At 42.1% G+C, this 11,205-nt stretch overlaps 1 pseudogene; it reads left to right on the top strand.

The window, feature by feature from the left end:
• The first annotated feature begins 6,888 nt into the window (after window positions 1-6,888).
• Window positions 6,889-9,962, top strand: LOC122225450 (annotated as a pseudogene).
• Window positions 9,963-11,205: the final 1,243 nt, after the last annotated feature.

Genomic DNA, 11,205 nt, shown 5'->3' with positions numbered 1-11,205 from the left:
TTATACTAAAAAATAACCACTTAATGCAAAAGAAACAGCAAAGGAGACTAAAGGAACAAAAAAGACATGAGTTGGGGTGGGGGGAAGGAAAATGGCAGACATAAATCCAACTATTTCAATAATAATGGTAAATGTGAATAGATCAAACAATCCAATCAAAAGGAAGAGATTGTCAGACAGAATCAAAAAAATAAGAACCAAACACATGCTGTATATAAGAGATACAATTTAGATTCAAAGATACAAATAGGCTGAAAGTAAAAGGATAAAAAAAGTTGCATCAAGCAAATGGCAACCATAAGAAAGCTGGAGTGGCTATACTAATATCAGACAAAATCAATTTTAAAACCAAAATAAATATTACTAGAGATAAAGACAGATGTATTATAATGATTATAAAGTCAGTTCAGCAGGAAAATACATAATTATAAATATATCTGTACGCTTAACAACAGAGCCCCAAAACACACGAAACAAAAACTGACAGAATTGAAGGAAGAAATAGACAATTCAATACTAATGGCTGGAGACGTCAATACCCTTCTTTCAATAATTGATAGAACTAGGCAGAGGATCAACAAGGAAATGGAAGACTTGAACAGCACTGTAAACCGACTATACCTAACATCTATAGAACACTCCATTCAACAACAGTAGAATACACATTCTTTTCAAGTGCACTATGAAACATTCTCCAGGGTATATATTAGTCTAAATAAATGTAAAGAGGATTGGAATCATACAAAATATGTTCTCTGACCATAGTGGAATAAAAATAGAAATCCATAACAGAAAGAATAACAGAATTTTAGGAAAATTCACAAATATGTGGAAATTGAACAATATATTTCTAAATAACAACTCAAAGAAGAAATCACAAGGGAAATTTAAAAATATTTTCAGAAGAATGAAAATGAAAGTCTTACATACTAACATTTATGGGATGCAGCTAAAGCAGTGTTTACAAGGGAATTTATAGCTATAAACACCCAAACTGGAAAGGGGAGAAAATATCTCAAAGCTGTAACCCAAACTTACACCTTAAGACACTGGAAGAAGAAAAGCAAACTAAGTCCAAACCAAGTAGAAGGAGGGAAATAATTACAATTATAGTGGAAATTAATGAGATAGAGAATAGAAAAACAGCAGAGAAAAATCAACAAAACCAAAAGTTGATTCTTTGAAAAGATAAACCACATTGACCAATATTTAGCTAGACTAACCATGGAAAAAAAGAGAGAAGGCTTGAATTACTAAAATTAGAAGTGAGAAAAGGGACATTGTTACCAACGTTAGAGAAACAAAAAGGACTGTAAGAAAATACTATGAACAACTGAATGCCAACAAATTAAATAACATAGATGAAACAAACACATTTCTACAAACAAAAACTACCTAAAGTGACTCAACAAGAAATGGAAAATCTAAAGAGTCCTATAATAAATAAAGAGATTGAATTTGTGTGTTAATCATGCATTTTTATTTTCTGTATTTCTGATGCATTGATATCTGAAGTCTTGTGGAACCTGAGAGACTGCCCCTTCCAGATTAGCCAATTCCCATAGAGAGTAACCTACTCACCTGTGAGTATACCTTTCATATGTAAACTAACACATCCAAAGCCCACCCCCCACCCCAACCCCCACCATCTTTGTTAATGGGCTTTTATACTCTGGGCCACTATTCCACTGCCCTAATCATCCCAGCTCCAAGTGCCAGGCAACCAGGAAAAATCACTATGCCCTAGAGCCTGCTGAAACCATTAAATTAACCATCCTAAACCTGATGACACTGCTTTCCATGAAAACCATAAAAAAAGTCCTTGCCAATGAGTTCCTTCCCCTTGATCTCCTTGCCTCCTCACTGACGATGTTGTTTCCCCATGTGTGTAAGACCTTGGGAACTTCGAGTAACAAACTGTCTTCTCATCCTCATCTAATAGCTTTACCACACTTGAATGATAATAAAATAAAAAATAATTGTTTTAAAACAATTAGTAATTTTGAAACTATCCACAGAAAAATCTCAGGTACAGATGGCTTCACTGGTGAATTCTACAGATAATTAAAAGAAGAATCAAGGGGTGCCTGGGTGGCTCAGTCAGTTAAGCCTCCTACTCTTGATTTTGGCTCAGGTCTTGATCTCATGGTTCGTGAGACTGAGCCCCACGTCGGGCTCTGTGCTGACAACTCAGAGCCTGGAGCCTGCTTCGGATTCTGTGTCTTCCTCTTTCTCTGCCCTTCCCCCACTCATGCTTTGTCTGTCTCTCTCTCAAAAATAAATAAACATTAAAAAAAAATTAAAAACAGAAATATAGATGCAAAGATACAGAAAAGCATTTGACAAAATCCAACACCATTTCATTAATTAAAAAACACTCCACAAACTAAGAATAGAAACTTTCTCAAGCTGATAAAGGGTATCTATGAAAAACCCACAGCTAACATCAGACTTAATGGTAAAAGACTGAATGCTTTCTCCCTAAGACTAGGAACAAGACGAGGATGTCCATTCTCACCACTTGTATTAAACATTGTACTGCAGTGAATTAGGCAAATAGACAAGAAAAGAAATAAAGGCATTCAGATAGGAAAGGAAGAAGTAAAACTATATTTGCAGATGACACAATCTTATACATAGAAAATCCTAAGGAATCCGCCAAAAAACTATTCAAACTAAAAAATGAGTTCAGCAAGGTTATAAGATAGAATATCACTATATAAAAGTCAATTGTATTTCTATACACTTGCAATGAGCAATCCGAAAACGAAATTAAGAAAATGATTCCATTGGGGCGCCTGGGTGACTCAGTCAGTTAAGCGTCCAACTTTAGGTTTCTGCTCAGGTCATGATCTCACAGCTCAATCTGAGCCCTGTGTCATGCTTTGTTCTGACAGGGCAGAGCCCTCTCTCCCCCCCCTTCTCTCTCTCTCTCTCACCCTCTCTCTGCCCCTTTCCTGCTCACATGCTCTCTCTCTCTCTCTAAAAATAAATAAACTTTAAAAAAAGAAAATTATTCCATTTATAATAGCATCAAAAGGAATAAAATACTTAGAAATAAAAATTAACAAAGGAAGTTCAAAGTATATACCCTGAAAGTTATAAAATACTGCTGAAAGAAACTGAAGAAGACCTATTAAATGGAAAGACATCTCATGTTCATTGATCAAATGACAACATTGTTGGATAGGGCAAGTCTCATCCAATTGATCCACAAATCCAGTGTAACTCCTTTTGAGATTCCAGCTGACCTATTTGCAAAAATTGACAAGCTGATCCTAAAATTCATATGAAAATTCAAGAGACCCAGAATAGCCAAAATAATCCCAAAATAGAAGAATGAAGTTGGAAAATTCACACTTATCAATTACAAAATAGTACAAGCTACAGTAAGCAAGGTAGTGTGGTTATTGGCACTAGGCCATATATATAGATCAACAGAATAGAATTGAGAATGAGACATAAATCCTTTTTTAAGTTTATTTATTTATTTTAAGAGAGAGAGAGAAGGTGGGGGAGGGGCAGAGAGAGAGGGAAAGAGAGAATCCCAAGCAGGCTCCACCCTCCACCAGAAGCCCAACACAGGACTCCATCTCACAACTGATCTCATGACGGCAAGATCAGGACCTGAGCCAATATCAACAGCAGGGTGTTTAACCAACTGAGCCACCCAGGAGCCTCCAGAAATAAATCCTTACATCTACAGTCAATTGATTTTCAAGAAGGTTGCCCAAGCAATTGGAGAGAGGAAAAATAATTTCCTCAACAGATGTACTGGAACAACTAGATATTCACATGAAGGAAGTAGGACCTCTATCTCACACCATTTACAAACATTAACTTAAAATGGATCAAAAACCTCTTAAATATAAGAGCTAAAATTACCAACCCCTTGGAAGAAACTATAGGTGAAAATCTTCACTATCCTGGATTAAGCAATGATTTCTTAGATATGACACCAAAAAAACAGCAACAAAAGGAAAACTAGATAAACTGAGCTTCAAAATTTAAAACTTTCATGCTTCAAAGGACACTATCAGCAAAGCGGAAAGACAACTCACAAAATGGGAGAAAATATTTACAATTTCTATATCTAAAAAAGAAATTGGACTTGAAATATATAAAGAATTTTGACAACTAGATAATAAAAATAAATAAATAAACCAGTTACAAATAGGCTAAGGATCTGAATGGGTATTTCTCCAAAGAAGATATATGAATGGTCAGTAAACACATGAAAAAAATATTCTACTTCATGAGCTATCAAGGAGGAAACACAAATCAAACCCACAATGAGATACCACTTAAGACCTGCCAAGACAGTTATAATCAAAAAGGCAAATAATAAGTGTGGGTAAGGATGTGGAGAATTTGGAACCCTGGTACATTGCTGGTGGGAATCTAAGCCGGTGTAACCCCTTTGGAAAAAAGTCTAGCAACATAAAGCTGGAGAGGTGGGCCATGCTAAGGAATCAGGACTCAGCATAGTCTGCAAAGGTATGTCCGCATTCAGCCGAGCCTTTAAGAAGCCTTCAAGGAATACATTGTTAAGACAAAATGGCAGCTGTGGGATAAACAAAAAGAGGCTCATTTTACTTTAAATACTCCCTAGGAAGACTTAAGCGGTGATCTCAAGCTGTAAAGAGCCAAGTCTGGCAGAACAGTTTAACAGCGGGGCTAAGTATTCGCTGTAGTGTCCACCCTGGGTGCCTCTCACATCGCTTATCACTTTCATCAGGCCTTTCTCTCTTAGTTACTGAGCATCCTATATTTTCAGGGCTTTTTGAAAATCATAAAACAGGATTGCACCACTGACTCTGCTAGTCTCATTACTGAATAATTTCAGACACGGGGTTTGGATGCCAGAAGAGTGGAAGGTAGCAAAACAATGGATCCAATGGGCAAAAGAATGATGATATGCCCTTCTTTTTCATCAAGGAATTCTTAAGCTTCTTGAAGCCGAATCCTGAATTTAATACTCTTGGCTAAAGCTGGGACTTGGTTAAAGATTAAATAATCAAATTTTTATTTCATCTGTACGAACCAGAAAACTACAATACCAGTGAAGACATGCACTGAGAAAGCAGAGATTTGGTATTAGATGACTGAAACTCTTTTTGAGAGTCTTACTTTGCATGTGCGTGTGACCCATCAACAAAAATAAATAAGAGAACTAGTAAGGATACATGAGGATGTTTTAAACTATTTGGCTCCCCCAGGAGATGGCCGGAAAGCTGGTGCCTGATTCAGCATGGGAAATAACCAGTAAGAGCAAATGCCAACAGTGAAGGGATCTGAAAGCAACATCAGAGGTGGGGAGAAGGTGGGGACCTTCCCTTGCTGCTGAGAATTTTAAAAGGATGAGCTTAAGGGATTAGTGAAGGGCTGGGCCCTAACCTGCTTGTTCTAATGGTAGCTTATAAGATACAATTGGAAAAGAACAGTAAGTTGCATCAGTCACTCTCATTGCTAACCCAACAAGATTCTTTCCACCAAGGAACCTCTTGCCGGGTCTTGTTTTGGGGTTCTATCATTAGCATGGCATCAGAAACAACTTTATCTACGTAGCTTCTACAGAACTACAGCTTCCCCCCCCACTATTAGTTTATGAAATGGCATGCAAATCCTGTTAAGAAATTCTAACAATCTAGGCAATCTCCAATGCCTGCAACATTCATATGCTCTGCTCTTGTAAACTAACACCCTCCGTGGGGCACGTGGGTGGCTGAATTGGTTAAGGGTGTGACTCCTGATTTCAGCTTGGGTTATGATCTCATGGGTTGTGAGATCGAGTCCTGCATTGGGCTCCACAACGGGCACGGAGGCTGCTTAAGATTCTCTCTCTCTTCCATCTGCCTCTTTCTCTCTCAAAATAAAAAAATTAATTAATTAATTAATTAATTAATTAAAATAATAAAACAATGCCCTGCAAAGTTGTTTGGGAGGGCACACATCCCTGTATAGTATCTTTCTTTAAAAATTTTTTTAACGTTTATTCATTTTTGAAAGAGAGAGATACGGAAGTGAGTTGGGGAGGGGCAGAGAGAGAGGGAGACACAGAATCCGAAGCAGGCTCCAGGCTCTGAGCTGTCAGCACAGAGCCCGACATAGGGCTTGAGCTCACGAACTGAGAGATCATGACCTGAGCCAAAGTCAGACACTTAACTGACTGAGACACCCAGGCACCACCCTCTCCCCCATAGTATCTTCAGTGGCACCTTATTCGTGTACCTGGAGATCCAATAAATATGGCTTGGTGCTGTTGATTATCCAGGCAGGAGTAAGTATCTTAATTGAATTTCAAACTCTAAAAAGTAGAGTCATCATGACATTTTCAACCTCTGTAGGCCTTCTTCCTAAAGAACTCAAAGTGATTATTTAAAAAAAAACAAAAAACATGGGGCGCCTGGGTGGCTCAGTCAGTTAAGCATCCGGCTTCAGCTCAGGTCACGATCTTGCGGTCCGCGAGTTCGAGCCTCGCGTCGGGCTCTGGGCTGATGGCTCAGAGCCTGGAGCCTGCTTCCGATTCTGTGTCTCCCTCTCTCTCTGCCCCTCCCCCGTTCATGCTGTGTCTCTCTCTGTCTCAAAAATAAATAAACGTTAAAAAAAAAATTTTTTTTTAAATAAAAAACAAAAAACAAAAAACAAAAAAACTCACTTAAAGTAATCATACCTCAAACCTCTCAGAAGACAGAAAATTAGTAGCTATTACTTGTTGAATGCTTATCATGTGGCAAGCAGTCTTCAAAGCATGCATTAATTGTATCACTTTGGGCAAATTCTGTATTCTCTATGAGCTTCAGTTTATCTGTAAAATGGGCAAACAGTCCTCCTCAAGAATCATAAATTCGGCTGCCCCCGGGTAGCTAAGTAAGTAGCGGGAGCTGGATGTATGCACTTGAGCTGTTACCAGGTGAGCTGTACCTGGCATTCTTGAGAGCCTACTCACCAACCTTGTTTCCTTCCTGTAGGCAGATCCTGCCTTCCCACTTAGAACAGCAGGAAGTGTGGGACATGCTTCCCAGGCCCCCTTGCCCTCCCCCCCCCCCCCCTCCTGGGGAATTGGTAATATGATCCAGTCCTGGCCACTGTGAGCTCAGGGGGAACTCAGCTAGGGTTCTGTTTTGTTGTTGTTGTTTTTTAAGACTTTCCTTCATAAGAAAAAGAAACCAATGCAAGGGCATGCTCTCCTCTTCTGGACACGTGTGTTTTTGCATGCGTCCTATGAGCCTTTGGAGCGTTGTGAGAAATGAGGAGGAACATCATTGCTGACATGCTTGAAGATATCAGAGAGGAAAGGCAGAAGACCTCAGCACTGGGGGAGGAGCAGTCCTTAACAGTGTTTTTGTGCCACTGTATTAACCTTGGAACTACCCCCACCTCGGGCTTAACTGAGGTTATAAATCCTCGCCTGAAGCATCGGTGTCACCACTGAAATCAACCCATGGTATGGTGGCGGGGCTAAGGGCACGCCTCCTCTGAAGAAGCCGGCAGCATTGAGCCCCTGCTGGCTGCTGCCAGATGAGGATTTTTAAAGAAGAGCCAGGAATCCAGATTTTTACAGAAAAGTCCAGATTTTTAAATATTGGCTCATTTGAAAGAAACGTGTGCAAGCCAAACAAAACACGTTTGGAAGCCAAGTTCGGCCCATAGGCGGGCAGTTTTCAACCCCTGCTCCACCTCAGAGAGTTGTAGGAACTAAATTAAATGGTTTAAAATAAGATCGGTAATAATAATGGCAAACACTCACATAGCACTTAATACGGCCCAGGTGTTATTCTGCTTGCTTTACCGACCCAGTCCTCGCATGTAACCACGTCTTGCAAGCACCTCATAGAGATATTTTAACAGACAAAGAAAGTAAGGAAAAGAGAGCCCCCTCGCCTTGCCCCTTCAGGCCTAGGGGCGGGGGTGGCTTTCCCTGGGAGCTGGTTCCCTTAGCCCTGCCCACATTTCTGTACAAGGTCCCTTTGTTAAATTCTTCTTGGTTATACTCTTTTGAGTATGCCATCCGCTGCCCTCCGGGACACTCACTGACTGATATGAATGATGAAGAAGGTGGATGGGTCCTTGTCCTCCTGACGCGCACATTCTGGTAACAACTACACAAACGAGATAGCCACGGGTACCGTGAAGAAAATAAAAGGTGATGCGACTGAAGAATGGCCGAGAGAGGCTACTTGAGGGGGAGACATCGGAGCTGAGACAGAAGGTCCGAAGGGGAGCCAGCAACCCCAGGACCTGGGAGACCCCTCTTCAGGCACACATGCCTGTCTATGTCAAAGTTTTGGGGCTAGAACAAGCATGGCGGGCTGGAAGGATGACAAGAGGCCGGGGGGGGGGGGGGGGGCTGGAAATTGGCGAGGTGGGGGAGAGTGGTGGGACGATGGTCAGGGAGACAGAAGGCACCAGTCACTGCTGGGTGTGCTGGGATCTGGGCTTTAAGACTATTGGCAATTCTTATATTTCCTGTAGGAGCCACAGGGATGAGAGGAGGGTGGCTGTCTCCTCTCCCCACGGTGGCATGTATTTATTCATTGATATCCTTATAGTCCGAAAAGGGGGAATCATCTGGCAGAAATGCTACTTTGCCTGCCGTGTTCAAGCCTCCAATTCGACCTGATATTGTGAACTTTGTTCACACCCACTCGGCAAGAACGACAGACAGCCCCGTGTCGTCAGTGAGTTAGCAGGCCATCGAAGCAGTGCTGAGTCTTGGGGTGCTGGCAGAGCCGCGGCCCCAATTCCCAAAGTTCAAGGCAGTGGGACTCACCGTTCTGGCCAGGTGCCTCTGGAAACGCGTGTTGTGGGGGCCGTGTGTTCGCACCAACCGAAACCTGGCGTCGTTAGCACTGCAGAATGAGCATGACACAGAGGTGGTGGGTCATCTGCTCTGCCTGGCTGCCTCCGCCTTACCAGTGTTGGTCATGTCTGAAGGTCATCGTATTGGGCCCCTGGGTGGCTCAGTCGGTTCAGTGTCTGACTCTTGATCTCAGCTCAGGTCATGATCTCAGGGCGGTTCGTGAGTTCGAGCCCCGCCTTGGGCTCCGCACTGACAGCGCTGGGGCCTGGTTGGGATTCTGTCTCTCCCTCTCCCTCCCTCAAAATAAACAAACTTAAAAATAACTAAGTAAATAAAAATAAAGGTCATCGTATTGAGGAAGACCCTGAACTTCCTTTGATGGTTGAAGATAAAGTTGAAGGTTACAAGAAGTCCAAAGTGGCTGTTTTGCTTCCTAAGAGACTTAAAGCCTGCAATGATATCAAAGAGTTCTATGCCTCTCAGCAAATGAGAGCTGGCAAGGGGCAAAATGAGAAACCGTTGCCATATCCAGTGCAGGGGACCCTGCGTCATCTCTAATGAGGACAACGTTGTCCCCAGAAACATCCCTGGATTTACTTTACTTAATGTAAGCCAAGCGAACATTTCGCAGCTTGCTTCTGGTGGGGATGTGGGACGTTTCTGCATTTGGACTGAAAGTGCTCCCCGCAAGTTAGATGATCTGTATGGCACTTGGCAGAAGGCTGCCTCCCTCAAGAGTAACTATAAGCTTCCCGTGCACAAGATGCTTAACACAGACCTTAGCGGAATCTTGAAAAGCCCAGGGATCCAAAGAGCCCTCTGAGCACCACGGAAGAAGACTCGTCGCAGAGCCCTGAAGAATCACGTTTGAAGCTAACCCTGTATGTCAAGACTATGCCCCAGAACAGCGTTCATCGCCAGGCCAAGAATCACAAACTCTGGATGGACAGAGCAGCCGCAGCCTTAGAAGCCAAATCAGAGAAGAGGGTTCCAGGCAAGAGGTCTGTGGTAGAGAAGAAAGGAAAGAAGGCTGCTGGTGTGAAAAAGCAGAAGAAACTTTGGCGGGGGGGGGGGGGGGGGGGGCCGCAGCTTCCAAGCAACTGACAAGAAGCCTGCACAAGAGAAACCCACCTCGGAAGAAAAGAAGGCTGCTGCATAAAAAGTTAAATTTGTTTATTCCATAAGAGTCAAATCATTTCGGACAGCTAATTTTGAATAAAGACCTGATCAAAGGCAGGAAGAAAAAAAAAAAGACTTTTAGGAATTCTTTGAAGGTCTTCCAGTAGGGGAGTTATTTGAGCTGTTTTTTAAGTCTACAGTCTTCTCCTGTGTGGACAGTGGATTATACATCAGCGAGAGGTTATTGCCACAGTCCAGCCTAGAGTTGTTGGTGCTTTGAACAAGAGTGGTGGCAATCGGGGCACCTGGGCGGCTCAGTCGGTTAAGCGTCTGACTCTGGATTTGGGCTCAGATCATGATCTCGCAGTTCTTGAGTTTGAACCCTGCAGTGGGCTGTGAGCTGACATTGCAGAGTCTGCTTGGGATTCTCTCTCTCTCTCTGCCCCTCTCTGCTCTTGCTCTCTCTCAAAATAAATAAATAAACTTAAAAAAAAAAAAAAAAGAGTGACGGCAATCAAAGTGGAGAGAGGTGAACGGGTCTGAGGTCCGTTTACACTGATTCTGAGGTATCTTAATATTCCAGTTTTTTCCATCCAGCGTCCTGGACCCCTGGAAGACAGTGAGCATGCTACGAGATTTTTTTTTTTTATGTTTTCATTTTTATTATATACTTTCAAATTAATACGAACATATTCTGGATCATTTGTGTGCCCACATTACAAGAGAAGAGTATCATCACATAATTTCAGTGGCCTCATTTGACTGCCTACAATGACCAGCATTTAACACACTGTAATGTTTTTATTGAAATACAACACACAGAGAAAAGTACATCACCCATAAGTACATAGTTCCAGAGATTTTCACAAACAGAACTTTTCCGGGTAAACAGCACACAGTCGAAGAACACAACGCTCCAGAAAACTCTCTCGCACCCTCTCCAAGACCCTCCTGGCCCACCTCCCAAAGGTAGCCATCGTCCTGCTTTCTAACGCCATAACTTACTTTTGCTTATTTTAAAAAAATTTTTTTTAACGTTTATTTATTTTTGAGACAGAGAGAGACAGAGCATGAACAGGGGAGGGGCAGAGAGAGAGGGAGACACAGAATCTGAAACGGGCTCCAGGCTCTGAGCTGTCGGCACAGAGCCCGATGCAGGGCTGGAACTCACGGACCGTGAAATCATGACCTGAGCCGAAGTCGGACGTTTAACCGACTGAGCCACCCAGGCTCCCCCTATTTTTGAACTTTATATGAATACAGAGAAGAGAGTTACATTAGCA

Source organism: Panthera leo, chromosome B4 (genome assembly GCF_018350215.1).
Source record: "Panthera leo isolate Ple1 chromosome B4, P.leo_Ple1_pat1.1, whole genome shotgun sequence".
Taxonomy (NCBI): domain Eukaryota; kingdom Metazoa; phylum Chordata; class Mammalia; order Carnivora; family Felidae; genus Panthera; species Panthera leo.
This window is presented reverse-complemented; position numbering and strand designations above follow the sequence as displayed.